This window comes from Saccostrea echinata, unplaced genomic scaffold, assembly GCF_033153115.1.
Source record: "Saccostrea echinata isolate AGI-Se365-2 ecotype Australia unplaced genomic scaffold, CSIRO_AGI_Sech_v1 ptg000003l, whole genome shotgun sequence".
In the NCBI taxonomy this organism is placed as follows: domain Eukaryota; kingdom Metazoa; phylum Mollusca; class Bivalvia; order Ostreida; family Ostreidae; genus Saccostrea; species Saccostrea echinata.
The window spans coordinates 7,011,980-7,032,641 of NW_026889752.1; the positions used below are offsets into that span (position 1 = coordinate 7,011,980).

At 31.9% G+C, this 20,662-nt stretch overlaps 2 long non-coding RNA genes across 2 annotated transcripts; both read right to left on the minus strand.

Moving 5' to 3' along the window:
- Positions 1-1,917: 1,917 nt before the first annotated feature.
- On the minus strand, positions 1,918-2,439 carry LOC133178810 (uncharacterized). The gene is made up of 2 exons (XR_009720037.1): positions 2,410-2,439; positions 1,918-2,311 (listed from the first exon to the last, which is right to left on the minus strand). It is a non-coding gene; the product is annotated as an uncharacterized LOC133178810 (long non-coding RNA).
- Positions 2,440-2,452: 13 nt separating this feature from the next.
- LOC133178811 (uncharacterized) lies at positions 2,453-18,183 on the minus strand. Its single transcript, XR_009720038.1, has 3 exons — positions 18,171-18,183; positions 5,655-5,876; positions 2,453-2,523 (listed from the first exon to the last, which is right to left on the minus strand). It is a non-coding gene; the product is annotated as an uncharacterized LOC133178811 (long non-coding RNA).
- Between the last annotated feature and the right edge of the window lie 2,479 nt (positions 18,184-20,662).

Below are 20,662 nucleotides of genomic sequence, written 5' to 3' on the forward strand. Positions count from 1 at the left end.
CAGACGCAAACACTTATATATATATGACAGTGATTCACTAACCATGAACATTTTCATATATATGTATGCATGTACACAACTGTCTTAACTCAATGACACAAAAAGTCATGAACAAACTACAGGTAAAATATTACAACAAACAATCTATGACAGTGACCCATAACCCATGAACAGACACATACACGTATATATGACAGTGATCAACAAACCATGAACATTTTTATATATATGTATGCATATACACAAATGTCTTAACTCAAGGACACAAAAAGACATGAACAAACTACAGGAAAAATGTTAGAACAAACAATCTAGGACAGTGACCCACAACCCATGAACAGACACAAACACTTATATATGACAGTGATCAACAAACCATGAACATTTTCATATATATGTATTCATGTACACAACTGTCTTAACCCAAAGACACAAAAAGGTCATGAACAAACTACAGGCAAAGTATTAGAACAAACAACCTATGACAATGACCTACAATCCATGATAGAACAAACAATCTATGACAGTGACCCACAATCCATGAACAGACTCATACATGTATATATATGACAGTGATCCACAAACTGAACATTTTTATATATATATGTATGCCTATACACAAATGTCTTAACTCAAAGACACAAAAAGTCATGAACAAACTACAGGAAAAATGTAAGAACAAACAATATATGACAGTGACCCACAATCCACCATGAACAGACACATGCATGTAAATATGACAGTAATCCACAAACCACATATACATGTATGCATATACACAAATGATACAAAAATACATAAACAAACTACAGAAAAAAAATTGTAAAATGTTAGAACAATAAATAACCGTGACCCACAATCCAAGAAGTTGAACCGATATGACAATGACCCACAAACTATACACAAACTATGGGACAACCAATATACCAATATATAGATATATTTATCTCCTGGAGAATATTGATATACAATTCAAGCTTTGATACTATAATTAACAAGCATTTTGACAATCTAAAAATAAATTATTAAATTTTAGAACTAAGATTTGATTTTATTAACTTTGTTAGTGTAAAAATCCTTCAAAAAATCACACAAAATACGAAATCTGATGTACAGGTTCTAGACAGACATTACTTGAAAAATTGATGTCACTTTATAATTCTTTTTTTCCTATAGAACATGTAGAATAGATGTATATTTTATCACCTCTGGCTTGTGAACATGACTGTTTAGTCTTTATTTATCATTTATTGCATAAATATTTACATTTCCAATGTCTTTGTCCGAGATAAAATTACAAATTGTAAAAATACTTTATTTCTACATAAATCTACTAGTTCATCTATAGGCGCGGTTAAAAAAAAATCACTTGCGGGGCGGGACAAATAGAGACAGAAACGGGGCTATTAGCATGGAAATTTGCAGAATCAGGAGCATGTAAATATAAGGAATAACTATCAGATTTTTTGGATTCATGACGATGATCAATCGATTGGCTTGCGTGATAATTTTATGCATAAACGCCTTCGGCATTTATGCAAATTATCACGCAAGCCACTTATTATTCCTTAAATGAGTTTTAATAAAACATTATTTCACCACGCGAATTTAATTTCTTGTTTGTCGCACATCTGGTGAAAAAAGTAAGAGCGGGCAAGAGATTAAATAATAATATTATTACTTTTTTGTACGCAAAATTTTTAGGCATAACATGAAAAAAATTGAGTGACAATTATATTTTTTCTACTTTTTTCTGATTTGTAGAGTAAACAGATTTAAATTATCAAAAATAGAGCGGAAATAAAACAGAAACTGGCACAGAATTTCACAGGTGCAGGAGATTTAAATTAATATTATTCGTATAGCTTTGTTCAAATAAGAGCATGCGGGTCCGACAAGCAAAACATTAAATTGGAATGGCCTTTGTATTTGATTTTATTTATGAAAATTGATAATGGCACATGTCACATATTCACATCAAAACTTATCACATTATCACTTTTTGAATTGCAAAGCAGTGTATCAACAGACTTTTCATATTTGAAACTAATTATTTTTTTTTCTGCATAATAAAGCATAATTCAAAATGTACCGGTAGTATTTTCAGATTAAGATGGACTTAACTGTAGAAAAAAACAGTTTTATATTCAGTCCACATATCAGCTTCAGAGCAAATAATTAACCACACACACATGAACACCATTAGGGTCTTGGCTTATCTGCGGAAAAAGTTTATATTCTGCAAAATGGTCTTCACTGGTTTGTGGAACATGTGCAAGTTTTCCATCAGGGTCTGCCTCAATAATCCACTCTAAGGAACATGCAAAGAAGAACTGACAATGTAATATAAGTTATGCTACAAGTCTTGTATTGAAATTTCCTCCTATATTTCAGAAGAGTTACACATACCTGTACTAAAATGCCTAAGCTGTTGAACATGCGAATTTACAAGGTCCTGACTAGTCTGTACAATCTGTGGAACATGTAGAAATGCTGCAACAGGGTTTGCCTCCAAAATGCTTCCTATAATATATGTGCAAAACAAAATTAATTGTGATTATATTTATGCCTGCAACTACATTCAGATACCTTTAATGTAAGCTATTTCGATGCATTTTGAATAGAAATTTAACATGCTATTAAATAAATGTTTTTAACATAAAATAAATTAATAAAAAGTATCAAATAAACTAATTGTTTTTTTTATATAACACTAAACAGCAAGGGCAATGGTCACCCAGGTGTAAATTGTACAATCAACTGAGAAGTCCTATTAGGTAGACCCTAATTGAAAGGACCATTATGACAATTTATCAAAGGATCTTGGATCAGGCTAAACAAGAAATATACTAAACTTCAAAGTTCGCAGAAATGTTCTTTCTATAAATATCTACTTGATGGGTTTTACCTACCGTATTATTTAAGAAATTCAATTCTGACTAAGTTTCAAAAATGTATATCAAAGTTAAGATTATCTTCACACCTTTTAACTATTGAAACTGGATATAATAAAGCAAACAGATCCCACTGGAAATGTTTTTTTGTGTCATACTTGTGTCGAGGATGAATATCACTTTCTACTAGTATGTCCTGTTTATCGAGATTATCAATGCAAATTATTTCTTTTTAAAAAAAACATCCATACGTATAAATTACTGCAATTGTTCAATACTAAGAAATTTAAGGATATGTGTAACCTAGGTAAATATATTTATTATAGCATGAGGCAAAGAGGTGATCCTGTACATATAATCAAATATCAGCTGTCTCATTTAAAGTCATCATTTCGTAAGTTCTATGGTCATGCATGTGATATGTACAGGCTGTACGCAAAATGTACAGTTTTTTGAGCCCATTCATCGTGTACTGGCGGGACACCAAAATTCACGGAATATGAAAATTTGTACAGTATTTTGAATTTCTCACTAAATGCCTCCATTTTCCTCTCATTCTTGCGAGACACTGGAAAACGTCACCTGTGTTTGACACTTGACCTTCTGATAATTGTGTAGTGTACACAAACCATCGCGTGCGAAGGTGTGAACTGCCAATTGGGATAATTATCTTGCTATAAATCCGTATCAAATACCCCTTTAGGTAGCTTTATTTTTTAAGGGGTACTTAATTACTGTTAATGTTTCGTATACGTAACTTGATTGAAAAAAATTAAGCCAACTTCTAAAGTTGATATACATGACTTTAGTCTCAATATACGTGAATCTGACCCAGATCTTCGTAGGTATAAAATATACAATGTTTATTAAAATGATTACGATGGAATTTCAGAAGAATTTAAGCGATATTTTATACCATTTTTGTACTGTTTTTTGATAGGCAGTGTACAGTTTTTTCACCCAAATTCCAGTTTTTTTATGGCTCCTGTACAGTTTTGTGGTCTTTGACTTATCACATGTATGTATGGTCGATACAATGACCTTGTCAGCAAATACAATTTATCATTGAGTCAAATGCTGACTGACGTTTTTCATACTAATTGTTAGACCATTATTTACACACTGAATTGTCAACGGATTTTTCCGTTATTTCCCAATCATGACAAGGAGCACACGGCGGGTGTGACCGGTCGGCAGGGGATGCTCACTCCTCCATGGCACCTGATCCCACCTCTGATGTTTGGAGGTCCGTGTTTGCTCTGCTCCTATTTTGTATTGTATAATGGACTTTTGAGCTTGAATACTGTTCGTTATCTCCATATATTTCATATCAAGGTGATCTTGTAATCCAATAATAACAATCACTCTAACCTTGTCTTAGAGGTATTATTTTCAATAATTTACTTTATTTAGGCCAAAAAAAAATAATAGTCTTGTTTTTTTTTAAATTTTGGAAGAAAAAAATCTCGAATTTCCGGAATTTCATCGTTCTGTCACCATAATCGTTTTCTGTGTTAACACAAAACAAGCATTTCAAGAAATTCTTGTTTTAAATGTGGACTTTCATAGAATACCACTTGAGTTTAGTCAAAAGACATGAAATTTGATTTTAAAAGACAATATTGACCTGTGACATGTTTAATTTTATCTTTTATTAGTTCATATCCAAAAAATGTTGTCGAAAAAAAAAATAAAATGAAAATATACAATAAAATAATTTTCCTACCTACCTACCCTATTTTTTTTTTTCAGGCTGGTAGCAGGAAACAAGACTATTTTTTTGGTCTTATCTAAAATATGGATCACAAAAAGATGTTGTTTTTTCCCCATCAATTTAATTAATTCATCTTTTTCACCAATTGCTTTTTTCCTATTCTTGGAAAAAAAGTTCACAAATTAATATATTTCAATGTACGTGATGTAAACTTCAGAAACTTGCATCTGCTGAACACCAATTTTAGTGCCCTTGTAATCGTAGATTCGGGGGTATATAGTTTTTGCCCTGTGCATCCATCTGTCTGTTTGTCCGCCAAAAAAATCATTAATCATCAAGTTGTAATGTTATGACAGCATGCTTTAATAGTGACTACTTATACAGTTTGATGGAACCACGGACCTATACTATACGTCCCTGACAGAATGGCATCCAAACGTCATAAACTTTTTAGAACCTGACCTTGTTATTGAAACATTTGGTCAATTGCTTGCATATTACAACTATTAAGTGTTTTGGCAGCATTAATAATGACTGTTTAATGGGTTAGGTACGTACTATGTAATAATAAGTAAACATGACAAACAGCTGGCAAAGTCCTGTCTCAATAAGTGTCAAACTTGGTATTTTCTTTTGAATAAATTTTAATTCTAGGATCAGTCTTCTTGTGTTCCTCTGTGTACTGTACAACCATAAGGGTGGTTGTATTAATAAAAATATTTCCTTAAACCTAGCAAATTGTTTATAGTCACAGTAATACCTTACATCTTTGATTTAGTAAAGACATAAAACATACAGGGTGTTAGTTCCTTGTTTTACTAGTGTTATTCACAAAATATTTTCATTATGGCAAGTGAAATATTCTGAAATGGTGGCCAAAATTTTTTTTAAGGTCCTCATTTAGTGACCTGAAAGTAAGTGTGACTTGGAACACTGTTGGGTAAAACATTTTTCATCTCTTGACCTCTCAAGGACATTGAAAAAAAAAGCACTACAAAGAGGATGCAGCGTATCAAATTTGAAAATCCATTATTCTAAATATTTACCTGATGAGTGATAAACTCCAAGGAAGATTGTCCATTGGGCATGGGATCACCATAGTCATATCTGATCTCCTTCCCTCTATCAATATCCCTTCTTGCAAAGAAAAAGCCTTGAGTAGTTGTTAAACACTTTTAACTTCTCATAACATGCATAAGATGGGGTTGTCTATAGCTGCATCATTAACCTACTTTCCAAGCCTTTGGAAGCTGTCAGATGCATCAATGCTTGTAAAATGATAATGAAAACCATAAATAAAAAGTTTAAAGTTACATATAAACATAATAACATATATGATGAAATATTAGGACTGCAGGAACAATACAGGTTTTATGCAACAATCACAATATAGTAGTCACAATATATGAATCACAATGTATTTTTCCAAAAAATAATTTTTGTTTCATACAATTTGCAAGAGTAATAAAAATCCCTGCCACTGTATGATATTGTTCAATTATCGTACACATTTTAGAGTGCAAGAAAATTATGTTATTCTTTACTCTAAAAAATTGTCATCCTAGTGAGACATGACACTCTGCAATTTGTTGTAAAGATATAAAAATCCAAATAAAAAATATAATGCAGCAAGGTTAAGGATGCCCACAGGAAATAATACGCCTAAAAATATTCTGAGAAAATAAATATAGTGTTGATTTTTTTTTTACAGCATGAGTTTTGATTAATGGGAATTCTACTATTTGCATATGTAGGAGGGTTGTCCCAGAAATACGTGAACATTTTCAATATCTTTTGTTTCACTAATACTGTAAAGTTAAAAATAGGCATAGATCATGATCAACATTTTTGTGAATTTTTTCTGGAAATGTGCTTCTGATAAAATTAGTTTATTTAAGCATAAATTCGGCACAGTATTTAATTTTATTTTATTTACCAAGTAATGCATCTCAAATACGGCGTGTGTTGCTAAAAGATTGTGGAATTAATTCTTTCAATAGACAATTTCTCAATTCCGATAATAAACCTAACAGTTCACATTGTTTAACGATGGCCTTGGCTTAGGCTTATGACGTAAAGCTCAGGACTTTCAATTTGTCTTCATTTCTTTTGGTCTACAAAATGTCTCTTCCAGCACTAATATCTCTTTCATCGTATGGGCAAGAGTCCTATCCCGTTTTAAAGACAGTGCTGCTTAATAATTTGTGCTCCAAATTATCACTAAACGTCACCATTTTTAACAATATCTAATTAAAAGTGTTCTGGCATATAACGTCATATATTTGTCATTAATGATATCAAATTAATGAATTTTCATACACAAGTATATCAGCTAGATCAAAGAGTATTTATGGAGGTAAAGTTTGTGACATTATATTTCCGTATAGCCTGGTAATAAAGAAAAATTCATTGACAATGCTACTTTTAAAAGTCATTAAACTGCAGTGTGCAGACCACCGATATTTAACACCCTTTAAATGCCGTTTTTACATATTAATGACATCACAAGCCTAAAATATTTTGTCATAATACTGAAAATATCATTTTCCAACAACTTGCAAAAAATTATTAGTTCTGGTCAAATAGTTTCTGAAATATACAAAAAGTTTGTGTTTTCTGGGACAACCCTCATATATATGAGGTCTTTGCCGAGTTCGGCCAAAGCAACTTTACTTACATCAGCTGTTTGTCAAGTGACATGTTTAAAATTACAAAAAATATGTATGGCTACAAAGATCATAAAGTACAACGATATACGGATATCTTTTCACTATGAAATTAATTTTGTTTTCTTTAAGACAAATTCCTTAACCTGAAAAGTGCTGGGAGCAACTTCCCCATGCCTGAGAATTATGTAAAATTTTTGATAAACTTCCTACATTGACATAATATGCATTGAAATAATGGTAAAATACGGAAAAAAGCAACAGCGCACAACCAGCTCCTGGCACTTTTCAAAGTAGTAGGGATGTTACTACCTTTGTATAATAAAGTGCCCCAGCATGATACGCCCGTCAAATATTGTTCAATTATCACGAACAGTTTAGAGTGCAAGAAAATAAAGTCAACCTTGATACAAGGATTTCCAAGATTTTTCCATTTCTTACAATTTTTGTTTATACATTTATACATTTCCTGTGGTGTAGGCATTATAACAAATATTACATTATAGATCCTCAACTGGTAGTGTTAGAGCTTGACAAATGCCCATCTGCACCCCCCCCCCCCCCCCCCCACACACACACACACATCTTTCATATTTGTGAGACATGATGCTCTGAAATTTACTAGTTGATATTTTCCAAAAATTAAATAAAAATATCATATTAAACAAAATCAATTTAGTCTTAACAACTTAATCTATACCAATTTAATTTTAGAATAAAAGACTGGCCATCAAATGACATATGCTATAAACTGACCAGCAGTTCTTCTGTCTAATTCCCAAAGGATACAGATAAGAACTGCTTGATCAGAGATGCTCTAACAGAAATGATTGAGGACAGCTAGCCTTCCTACACTGAACTCATTAATTAATCTTTAACTGGATGCATGCCCACTCATTACTCCCAAGGGATGAATGGATCTGTGCTATCTGCTTTGTAGTGCAATTAAAATGAATATTTATGTCATTCTGAAATTAAATTTGAAAACAAAGATTTTTTTTTTTCAATTTGTTACAAAGATTTATAAAAAGAAAAAAAAATTGTAATCTTGATGCAACATTTTTAATAAGGTTTCTGCTTGACTCTTAGATTTGTAGGGACTATCTATTAGTTTATTATACAATATTAAATTAGTTTATTATACAATTATTGTATCAAATTATTTTTAATTACTTTTCACCAAATTCATTTTAAATGTTAGGCTAGCCCACAAAAAACTATTTAATCCAACATGGCTGATTCCTCTGCCCAATTCCCAAGAGATATAGATAACACCTGCTTGATCAGAGATGCTCTACCAGTTAGCTCCTCACACTAAACTAATTTCTCGCTAATTTGACATGCAATTTTCTGTTATCAAAATTCTCCTTGACCAGTGCTTGATAATTACACCCATGGGAGAGGTGGAATTTCTCTTGTAACATTATACATGTATTTGTTATAGATTGCTGTAAAGTATATAATGAAAAAAATAAGTATTTCTTGATTTTAACATCTTTTTAATAAGGATACTGCAACACTTCTACATTTTTTGGAATTGTGTAATTTAATAGTAAAAAGAAAGTTTTTTTTTTTTAAAAATTTCACTTAAATTAAAGGTCACAGTGACCTTGAAATAGGTCGCGACACACCTTCTACCTAAGATGCATAAACTGGCCAAGTTTGATGATTATAAGTCTAATAGTTTTCTAGTTATGAGCCGGACAGGATTTTTCCATATTTGGCCATAGCATAGATCTTAATTAAAGGTCAGAACGACCTACTTTTAGTGCATGACACACTTTCTACCAAAGAAGTATCAGCTGACAAGGTTTGATAATCCTAGGCCTAATAGTATTAAAGTTATGAGCCGGACACAAGAAAAGCTAACAGACAGACAGACAGACGGACATGAACGCCATAACATAATACGTTCCGTCTAAAGACGGGCGTATAAAAATTCATAAATTATAGTGAAGCAGATATCGTTGAACTTTTGAGATTTTCGAGGGGCTGTGCCTGTTATTCTAGATTGTTAATGTATAAATGTGCCTTACTGTGGCTTTATATGAGGTCTACACATTTTCAATTTAAGGCCTAAAAAAAAAATAAGTTTGTTTCCTGTAACCCGACCGACCCATTCAAATTATCCCCCGGCGGATTTTTTTTTCTTCTGCCAAATCTGCATTTGCTCTTTGGTTCGATCGATCAGCTGATTCCATTTATTCAAAAAATATTAATTGTAGCTTTATTTGAGATATAAAATATGTCATCCTAGTCAACATTTACCTTGAATATAAAGAGTAATCATTATTGTAACAACAATTTCCACCCACAACTTTTAGAATTTCGTTCTCTGCCGCTAAGCAGCCATTTTGGGTGTCCACTTTAAATATAACACCTGGTTAATTCAGTCTGGGGATGTTTGACCCTATTATCCATAAGCAAAAAAAAAAAAAAAAAAAAAAAAAAAAAAAAAAAAAATCCCGACCTACCGACCCTTGATTTTTTGGGAATGTTAAAGGAAGCAAACAATTTTTTTTAGGCCTAATTAGACTATAAAATATTGATTAAAACATTCAAAAATATGACTTAGACCAAATTTTTTTTTTCACTTGGTTTACGATTCCGCCGACCCTAATTTTCACCAATCATGAAAATAAAAATAATGTCTTTTTCCGACATATTTTTCCGGATTTTTCTCAGCTGAGCTGGTGGGTTTTAAATTTTAGAATGCATCTTAGTTAAATAAGCGTTTATAAATTATATAGAACTTTACAAACATTTAGGTGACCGTAAATAAACACATGTGCAAACCAAAAATGGCGGTTCTGTCATGTAACAAGGTAATTCCTCACTGAAAGCAATGACACACACTTAAAGAACTTTTTCTGCATGGAAAAGTAAAATCTTGGATGCATGATCCCTTTCCCCAATTGCAATGTCTCAATTGGCTAAATTCATACTGTAATATTGAGGAGTGTATGCCCAACCCTGATCGACCTAACAGACATACACCTATAGATAACAGGGATTTATCAGTGCCTTCTCAGGGGCCGAAATTCGGCCCCATTCCCAATTGAAAATGAGTTCAGTTTTTCCCAATTTGGCAGTATTTTTCCCAGTTGGTGAACACTGAACAATGCTTTTATTTTTAATTATTTTGGAAAAACACAAAGTAAAATTGTCAGATTGTCTGTATTTTTCATCTATTTAACTCATTTATTAAAGCTACAGTCATAACACATGTTTAAAAACACTGTAAAAACATCGCCAACTTTTAATCCGAATTTCCTCCGTTTTTCTAAAAATGATGATATTGTGTAATTATATACATTTATTAAGTTATTTCCACCTACTCAATTGATCTGCGAGTGAATGGTAAGGATTTAGGCATTATTTCAGATAGAAAAATATATTTTCAATGCATTAATACATATTAAAAGAGGACTTTTAGAAAATGTGTACTTAGTATAATTTTTGCAGGAGGTTTATAATCTCCAGAAACAGATTCACTATAATGACCTAAATTGAAATCTCATACACACATGTACATGTACAACCATAAGTTTTATAAATACTTTATACTCATTGAAGTCCATTTTACTTTTATTAGTCTATTATTCTTAATTGATCTTGTATGATGAATTAAGATGGATCATATTTAATTGTCGTTTGGTTGCCCAAATTAGAGTTCATGCTGAAATGTTAAATGAATTACCCCTGAATACATGATTTAGCAACATTTTAAATTTTTTTTCCAATTTCATCAAATAGACAATAATTTGTTTACCCATTCCCCAAAAATGGCATTTCCCAAAATAGGGAGATAAATCCATGCATGATCAAATTATTATAACCTTTATTTTGAACGTCAATTACTTTTAATATCGTTAAACAATTAAATTGTATTTTTCTTCAATCTAAATTAAACTTTAGTTAAATTTGGATCCATATTTTTAGTTTGTGGGGATACTGAGGTTTATAACACATCACATATCACTGAAGAGCATTAAAGAAGTTGAACATCATGAACCAAGCACTGATTGACATACAAAAATCAGAACTAAATGAAAATGACATTCAGTCTAAAGTTAGAAATGAATTAAAATTAAATAAAAAGAGTTATGTGATCTAGACAATAAAACTTAAAAGTACTACGTGTATTGACGTGTATTATTTTTATTAAAATAAACATTGCTGGTATTTTAAAATGAAATTGTTGAATCCTAAATTATTTTTATTTTTATTTTTCGACCACCCAATGCATTTTTTTGAGACAGAAAATCGTAAACCAAAAAAAATAAAAACTTTGGCCTTAGTTTTGGTCAGATCACACTTATTTTAACTTGATATTTACAAGCTACAATAATAGCTTGATCTACGCCTCAAGTACAGAGAAACTGTCTGTCAAACTAGGGTGTGACGTCATCTTAGTCAGTGCAGGAAGGTCAAGATGGCTTAAATTCTACATTCAAATAGTGTTATTATGACATGATAAGTTACACATCAATTTATGTTTACAATATTTATCATGTTATGAGAAAAGACTGTATTTGAGTGTGTATGAAAAAGAAAACATTAGTATTTAGGATTTATTTGTTCAGTTTCATTGTGACGTCATAATCGATTTCCAGAAGCTCTGCATATAGGCTGATGTAAGTATGGGAGTCCTAAACCTAGCTGCGTATACAATATATATATATATATATATATATATATTTTTATATAATTAGTTTTGATTACTTGTTAAATATACAATATCAAATTAGTTTTAATTATATTATATACTAAAAGATTAGTTTTATTTACTTTACAACAAATTTATCTTGAAAGTTAGACTAGACAAGAAAGTCGACTTTTGCACTCGGCGAGCAGAGTTTTGACACTGTTTACGGAAATAAAAGAAAATTAATAAATAAGACAAACATGTCATAGATAGTTGTGTAGATAAATTATCGTAGAGGACAATGGTAATAAACAGTTTGCCAGTGCATTTCCTCTGAAAGTGTAAATAAGTTCAATTTTGGGGAAGGGGGGGGGGGTACTCAATGTAATATGGAGTTGGATACCTTGTGTTATCATCATACTATGGGTTGAAAAATTTATTACCAAAACAAGTGCCTGTAATACCAGCTGTTAAAAATCAGTATGGGCCAATACCATTTTAGAACTAGTAGCCTCTTCAGCGACCAGTTTTAAAGGCTGATATTTTTAACCGAACAGTTTTCTCTGGTGAGGGGAGGGACTAAGATTTTCCCAGAGGCTGAACGTGTATGGTGTTAATACCTATACACACACAGTATACACAGGAAGTCCTTGTTACCTGTGGGAACTTTTATACATATATTTCTAAAAGATGATAAATTTTTTAATTGTAAGCTAGCTTATTGTGAGAAAATATAGCATTATAACTGACAAACTGTCAACTTTAATGCATTTAATTATCAAACAAACAGCATATAGACCTCTTTAAACATGTTAAATACAGCGATCTTTACAGCAATTTGTTGACGTGATCCTTGTCATGTTAAATATGGGAAATTCCGAAAATATCAATGTACCTGTATTTAATTTCAATTATTTATAAGTGTAAAAAAAGTTGTTATACAGTGCCTGGGAAGGTAAAACAACAGATGCGGGCAAATGGCCCTGTTATTTATAGCCACTAACCAGGGTCATTTTGAAATTTAAGGGGTCTAGAGGAAATATATTCAGGTCATTCTAAAATATGTCATAGTTTTGTGCTAATAATAATGCATATACATGTATCTTTGACACCTAAATTTAAGTTGCTAAAGAATGCCATAGGAATTGACAAATCATTCGACATTGACTAGCAAAAGTGATTTTTCTGTTTCTAAGAAATTCATAAATCATTTGTCATCTACCACAGCAAGTATTTAGGAAAATTACATTTAAACCAAACACACACTTTTTTTAAATTGTCGATTTAGAGATCAAGGGACAGGCAAAGATAAAAAACTTCGATGATGTGGTTTTTCATTGTAAGGTAAATTTTTTTTCGTAAATCTGTGGTAAGCAATCCAAAATGACTTAACATTTCTTTGCCAATGGATGTAAAATATGTTGAATGTCGGTTCCAATTTTTTAATATGATACATTACAGATTCCATCTACCTTCGACGATGAATACTGTACCGATAGAGCAGACTGATATGAACTTCACAAAGTAGAAAACAATGTGTGTTGTGCTGCATGGCATCAGTGCATCAATGCATTGGGCCATTTTTCGGCAGTATGCACATATAGCACATGATATGGCCCCTTCCCAGGTCCTGGTCATAAAAAATTTTATGATCACGATCAAAATGTTTAGAAAACCCTGTTCGTATGAAAAGTTGTGCAACACTTCTCTTAGCAATTGAGCAAATGGCAAAAGATGCAATGTGGAAAAGCCACAAATATCTAGAAATAACCGTAGTGGGAATTGAATCATGCCAATCTCAAACAAATGCAAAAAAATGTTTTATAACTGAGGTTTTTCCTAATGCTTCTGTAGTAGGCCCTATATTATGTTCTCCCTCCTTTCTTTCATCAGAGGTAAGGCATAATAAAAAAATGTTTGTTTGCAGTTACCCGACTGACCCTATATCTAATAGGCAACCCAAATTTTTTTTCGTCGTAAAAATCCAGAAGTCACTCATTCGTCGGTTTAACTTTTACATGCATCTTAATCAGTCAAGCGTTTGAAATCGAAAGTACAAGAAATAGTTAGTGCAACATGGAATTAAAGAAGAAATACAAGACAGTTTTTTTCATTGTGTGGTAGCTGTAAGGCAGTTGGCAAGAAAGATATTGCCATATGGCAAGCCCAAACAAAAGTAAAGCACCACACAATGGTAAAACTGTCTTGTTTTTCAACCAATTCATTTGAATTTGTGTATAAAAAAATTCAATAAAATAAAAAAAATCCTACCTATCGGCCCTATTTTATTTCGGCATGTAACAGTAAACAAACATATTTTTTTGTTTGGCCTAAACATGTATGGAAACTATAAACATAAAACTAACACCCCAAGTATGCCATCTGCATTCAGAATCGGTGCATGTGCTTTTTTGAGGTTGACAAGCTGGTAATTATGCTTCACAGCTGCTTCAGGCTGAAGCATCCGTCATTTGTATGGTAGGTCGCGGGTTTGCTTTTGTCATCAATTTCGGTACACAATTTAGACAATTCGAGTGGTTGTTTTGTGCACATTTGATTATGACGTGAGTTACATCACAAAGGCGATGTTGCATTGCTTCCTGCTTATTTCTCTGAAAATTACTTTAATTAGCAATAGAATCTAGTCCATACGAGGCGTATGTACAGTGTGCGAAAGTATTAACGCCTGTCCGATGGTCCGAATCTATCTCAAATTGAATTGGTCTACCCCGATCCGAATTGAAACAGACCGAATTCTCTATCCCAATTTTGGCCATGGGTAAAATGAGACTGAACAAGAATGACCATTTCGTATTTTTAACACATAATTATAAACAAAATAATTGTGAAAAAATAATTTAATACTTTTATATTTTACATGGTAAAAGAACTGTTGTTAAATCTCTTTACGTATTAATTTATAACATTGTGCATCTTTCAATGAATTAGTGGTGTACAATTTTTACCCAATGCTTGCTGTTTATGTATATCAGGCATGCTACAAATCCTGACTGCAGGAAGCACTGCATTAAAACACAAATTGAATCAACAAAAAGACAACCAAAAAAATGAAAATAAAATAATGAATCCGAGAAAAGGGAAAGCTATAAAGATGAAATTAGAGTTTGTGTCTTTCACAAATATTAGCTGGTCTGCAGAGTGAAGTTCATATACGACGAGTCTGAATAATTGCACAGTTTTTTGGGGTGTGAAATGCATGAACACTGCATGATTATATTTAATTTTCACTAGATAATCATGAAAATATATAGCAGATACTTCAATAAGAATATAAATGAATAAATTTTTAAAAAATTAACAATAACAAGAGCACATTTTTTCCTAATTTACTTTCTTTGGACATTCCTATTTGTCTACGGTCTATCCCAATTTCAAATGAGATAGTCAAATGGGCTATTTCATTCTCCAGATTAGTTTCGCACACTGTATGTATGAACCCAGAGGATTATAAGTTAATTCTGCTCTGATTATATGTGTAATGTATAAGAACAAACTTATAAAACATAATAAATGTGATTCCAAATGCATGGAATTCATTTTATATTGAAAATGATACTAAACTACTAAAGGTCAATCAAATTGATTCAGTGTTAAAAATATGGCATGCAAAATGAAAGTAACGGTTTCAGTAAATTGCTACATTGAAAAATTGAAAGGCTGTATGTATGCACATAAATTTGCAATGAAGGGAAGGTGTGTAATGCACCATGTTTGCTCATCACAGCCAAAAAAAAAAACAACACATTTGTTATTTTAAGGATAACATCAACCCTAAACACTAAAAATGGATGAAATTTAATTAAATGCATTTTCCTCTTTTTTAAAAAAATATTTTGTATTTGAATCTAATAAAGTTGTTCTCTATTTATAAGCAGGCTAGCAAGGAATTGATTTATCAGTGAAATGCATGTTAAACATGTTATAATAAGGAGGAGAAGGACCTTGAGCTGAAAAAATACTTGTCATTCAATTTTTTTCATATTTTGTATATTTCTAATTAAGTATGTCCTACATATCTTAAAGCAGTTATATCATTAGGTTTCTTACCTTATTTTGGAGATATTGATTGACAATTACTATGCCCTACTGTATCTAAGTGGAGTTTTAATTCTCCATGTTTCCGGGCTAATTACTCTGTCCTTAATGGGATTTTTTAAGCATATGTAAAAAATATCAAAGTGGACATGTATCTTTTAAATTATTTCAGAGTATAACTAGGATTTAAAATTCAAAAAAGCAAGTTTTGTCTATCACACTGCATCTGGATAGGGAAAATTACGCACTTTTTAAGACAACTTAAACAATAAAAAACGTAATTTACAAAAAATTCTATCATTCAGTATTTTTAAATTTACGTTGAAATGCAAATCCTTCAAATTATTGAATAACTGTAAAAATTTCAAATGATGAAGCTGACCTCATTATTTCACAGGACATCGTTAAAGAGGACATAAGCATGACAAAAATGTGTCATGTTACATTTCTCGACTACGAGAAAAACCAACTATGACGTCACAGGTAAGCTAAATAAGCGAAATAAGATAATACCTACATATGATTTCCGTCATCAGCCATGCAAAAATAATTTTTGTGTTCCCCATTTCTCAAAATATTTCATCATATACTGATTATGAACTGTTTTTACATAATACATGTAATACCACCCCTGTGTTCACCAAGTATGATCTTGCTGTACTAACAGATCATGTATGACGTCACCGACTTGTTGGACACGCAGTTTAGGGAAACAGAGGAGTGGATCAATCTTTTTCATAATTTGTTAATGTTTACAAGAACATAAAAACTTTTTAATTTTTTTATATAAGATGGTAATTAAAGTTAAAAAATTGTCAAAAAATTATACAAGAATTAATGCTTTACACATATTGCACTTATATAAACGGAGACTATGATGTAGTTAAACAGAGTCATGTGACCATGTGTCCTTCATCCCCTTAAAATGAATTCATACAAACACCCGGCATATCGGACCTTTATGGCACTCTAAACAGATATTAATATACTGTACATGTATTACGAAATACAAGTATCAAGACTTCAAGTACAATTTTTTCTATAACAAAATTAAGCTATCTGTGTTTAAGCTGAATGCAAGTATTTTACATTTTTTAATGATGAAAAATTAATAAAGAAAAAAAAAACAAGAAAGAACAAATGTTTGAGAGTTCTGACTATATACTGAATTGCGATTGACTTAAAAAGAACATTACCGATAACCCCCACCCCCCTTCAATGGTGGACTTTTTTTTTTCCTTTACCGTGATATACTTGAATTCTTAATAATGAACTTGAGCATCCTAACATTACTTGTATTATATTATCTATCGCAGTGTTACTGCTAGTGGTGTTCCAATCATCGATTATAATCGAAAATCAGTCGATTGTTGGCATAATCCAAGCGCTCGATTACAAAATTTCTATTCCGATTAATCGGGTTATTTATTTTATTTTACAAGTGTAATAGTTTTCAAGCCAAATATTCCAGCCGCGACTTTTCTATTAACTTATTTGTGTATCGTAATGGCGTAGACGAACAGACATTGTATTCATACCCGGGTAACAACGCTAATTCCCGGGTATGGACATACTTTGGATTCTACAAAATGAATGAAGAACCAGCTGGACTAGATCGAACGTTCTATCGTTAAAATATTGTCCTAAGGACTAGGGCTTGTCCCGAAACACAGTTAGATTATTCAACTACAGCTGGACCACCACAGAAAGTAGTTATTCATCCATTCTTACCATTTGATAAACTAAATTGACAGACTTTGTAAATGTCCGATTATAATTGATAATTAATTAGTTACAGTAGCCCGATCATCGATTATGAAATTCTTACCGATTCCCATCACTAGTTACTGCATATTAATTCTAATGCACGAAGAATGTTTATATCAATATACCGTTCATTCTGACTTTGTGGGCAGAATTATGAATTTCATAATACTAAAGAAGATAAGCTACTTATCTTCACGTAGGCAAATTTAATAAAAATTTCAGATAATATGCCGCAAATTCTAAGGAACATTATATCAAATTTCTCTGAACATGTTTTCCCGTAAGAATTTTTATGCAGTAAACCCGCGACCAACCTTAAACTGTGCTTACGATCAAACAAGTTCGAAAGTCCGTCGTTCTCTCGTCTAATTATCATAAATATGTGTTATATTCAATTGCTCTACTAATAATAACAAGATACTTACTGTCTTACAGTTACAGCTCTTAACCCCTGCTAAACGCCGCCATTGTCCTCCCACAATGCATTGCGTGTATCGCTACACCGTATTGTGGGATATTCCAATTGACATTTATAGATACACAAAATGTTGAAAGCGAGGGACTTAGACTGACTGTTCTAAAAATAGATTTTGCGTTGTGGGACATTTTTCTATATATCCTTATGGGTCAAAAAAATTATTTTTTTTGTTTTTTATGGTAGGAATAGCATTTCCAACATTTCTGTGAAGTTTAGACTACATGGTTTATGGGTCAAAATATAGATGACCCATAAACCACCTAAGGATCCCACAACGTGAGTCTGAGATACGCCAAATATCCCATAACACGCCTCTTGTATAACTATATATATATATATATATATATATATATATATATATATATATATATATATATATATATATATATATATATATATATACATATATATATATATATATATATATATATATATATATATATATATATATATATATATATATATATATATATATATATATATATATATATATATGCGTGGCATAAGGAGTTGATCCTTACGTCGTGGGCTCGAATCACACTGCGGGACGTGGAGACACCGTATAAACCAAATCCCGTGTGGCAGTATAGGTTCTGGCACGAAAACAAAATTGCGTCTCCACATGAGTGTAAAATTCTTGAGAGGGACGTTACACAATAAATCAACAAAAAAATAAATTTTCAAAAGGGAAAAGAAGTTATTGCCGTCCTATGTTGGCATTGTTTGAATTGCCTTTTCAAAGGTCTCCTTGTAATGAGTTAATACATGTAATGACAGTCGTAATAACAGATAATCATATCGTTATTACGAGATAGCTTTAAACTATTCATGACTGAAAATAACAAGGTTTTTTTAAGCGATTAAGAAAGGTAAGGGTTATTGCTCTAACGCGAACGAAGTCTGATGATAAATAAATCCATATATTTCCATTTCTAATTGATTTCCTTGCGATAACTCTTTGAAAGTTAGGTGAATTGATTTCTTAATCATTCAACAGAATGTTAATTTCGCTAGGTGAAAGGTCCAGAGCTTACATGTATGTGCATGTCAATCTCGTGCAACTGTGTCTGTGTCTGACGTCAGCGGGTTGGGTCTATTGAAATTAACATGCGAGGCCTCCTGTATTTAAAATTTATTGGAAAGCATTTTTTATTCATATTTACAATTTTATTTCACATATAAAGGTAAATATAAGGAAACACTGTCTAGTTTGTTGGGTATACCAGGGACATCAACGATAGCTGGAAACGTGGGATAATATGCATAACGGGCTTCGACAGTTATGGAAATTATCCCACGTTTCCAACTCTCGGTGATGCCCTGGCATACCCAACGAACTAGGCAGGGATTCTTTAAATCTTTTTCGTGATAGGGTTTAGCAATGTTGGTTTTTAAGAGTTGTCTTGCTTTCTGAGAATCATATTTTATTAGAAAACCAACTCTGAGATCAACAAATTATCACATAAGTGACATAACATTCTTATGATTATAAAAGCAATTTACAAGCAGATATTTGTATTCTTTCCTTGTACAAACAATTGAAGGGTACAGCTGTATGAATTCTGTGCGCCGATTTTTAATACACAAGGATACAAGTCATGCATATGAACTGAGTGGAACATTAAAGTTTTTTAAGCAGCTCAGATAGCAAGCTTACGTTGGGCAAACGCAAGCCCAACGGTGAAAATTACGTTGGCCCTCTGTCACTTTTTGTGCGATGGCCGTACCTCATCGTTCTCATCGGCCCAACGTTCACCCAACAAGTTGGCTCAGCGTTGGGCCAAAATTGGACGGTTGGTTATTTGGCATTGGCCCAACAGTGGTCCAATGTACACTTCCTGTCGGCCAAATGTTAGTTCAATGTTTTTTTTTTTTTTTTTTTTTTTTTTTTTTTTTTTTTTTTTTTTTTTTTTTAAAAAAAAACTAAGAGTAATGTTGGATCATGGTTGGCCCTAGGTTCCATAAACATGTTGGCAAATGATCGACGATTCAATTATTTTAGTTCAACAATAATTCCTGTAACCTTTTTATTTTCGTAATTAAGCATTTAACACAATTAATTGAAAAATCCTTTTGAATTAACTTGTTTCTCAAATAAATGTTCATGCAGTTCTTGTCACTCCTATGATATGTCCCATATCACTACAATTACTACATAATATTCTTCTAGGCTTAGAGTCCCTTTATTCAAATTTGTGAATGTTGGAATGTTCTCCTGTCCATATTAGTTCTGAAACATTTACTCTTTTTGTACTGTTCATGTTATTGTTCCTTAGTGTATAAAATTCATGTTTCTTACATAGATAAATCACTGACTGTCCATTTAATTCCAAACAAAAGACAATTCGAGGGGCATTTCAAAAGTTCTGGCAACTGTTTAATAAAAAATTAACCGTTTTACGGAAATTAGTGAGTTTGATATCATTGGAAAGATCAGAA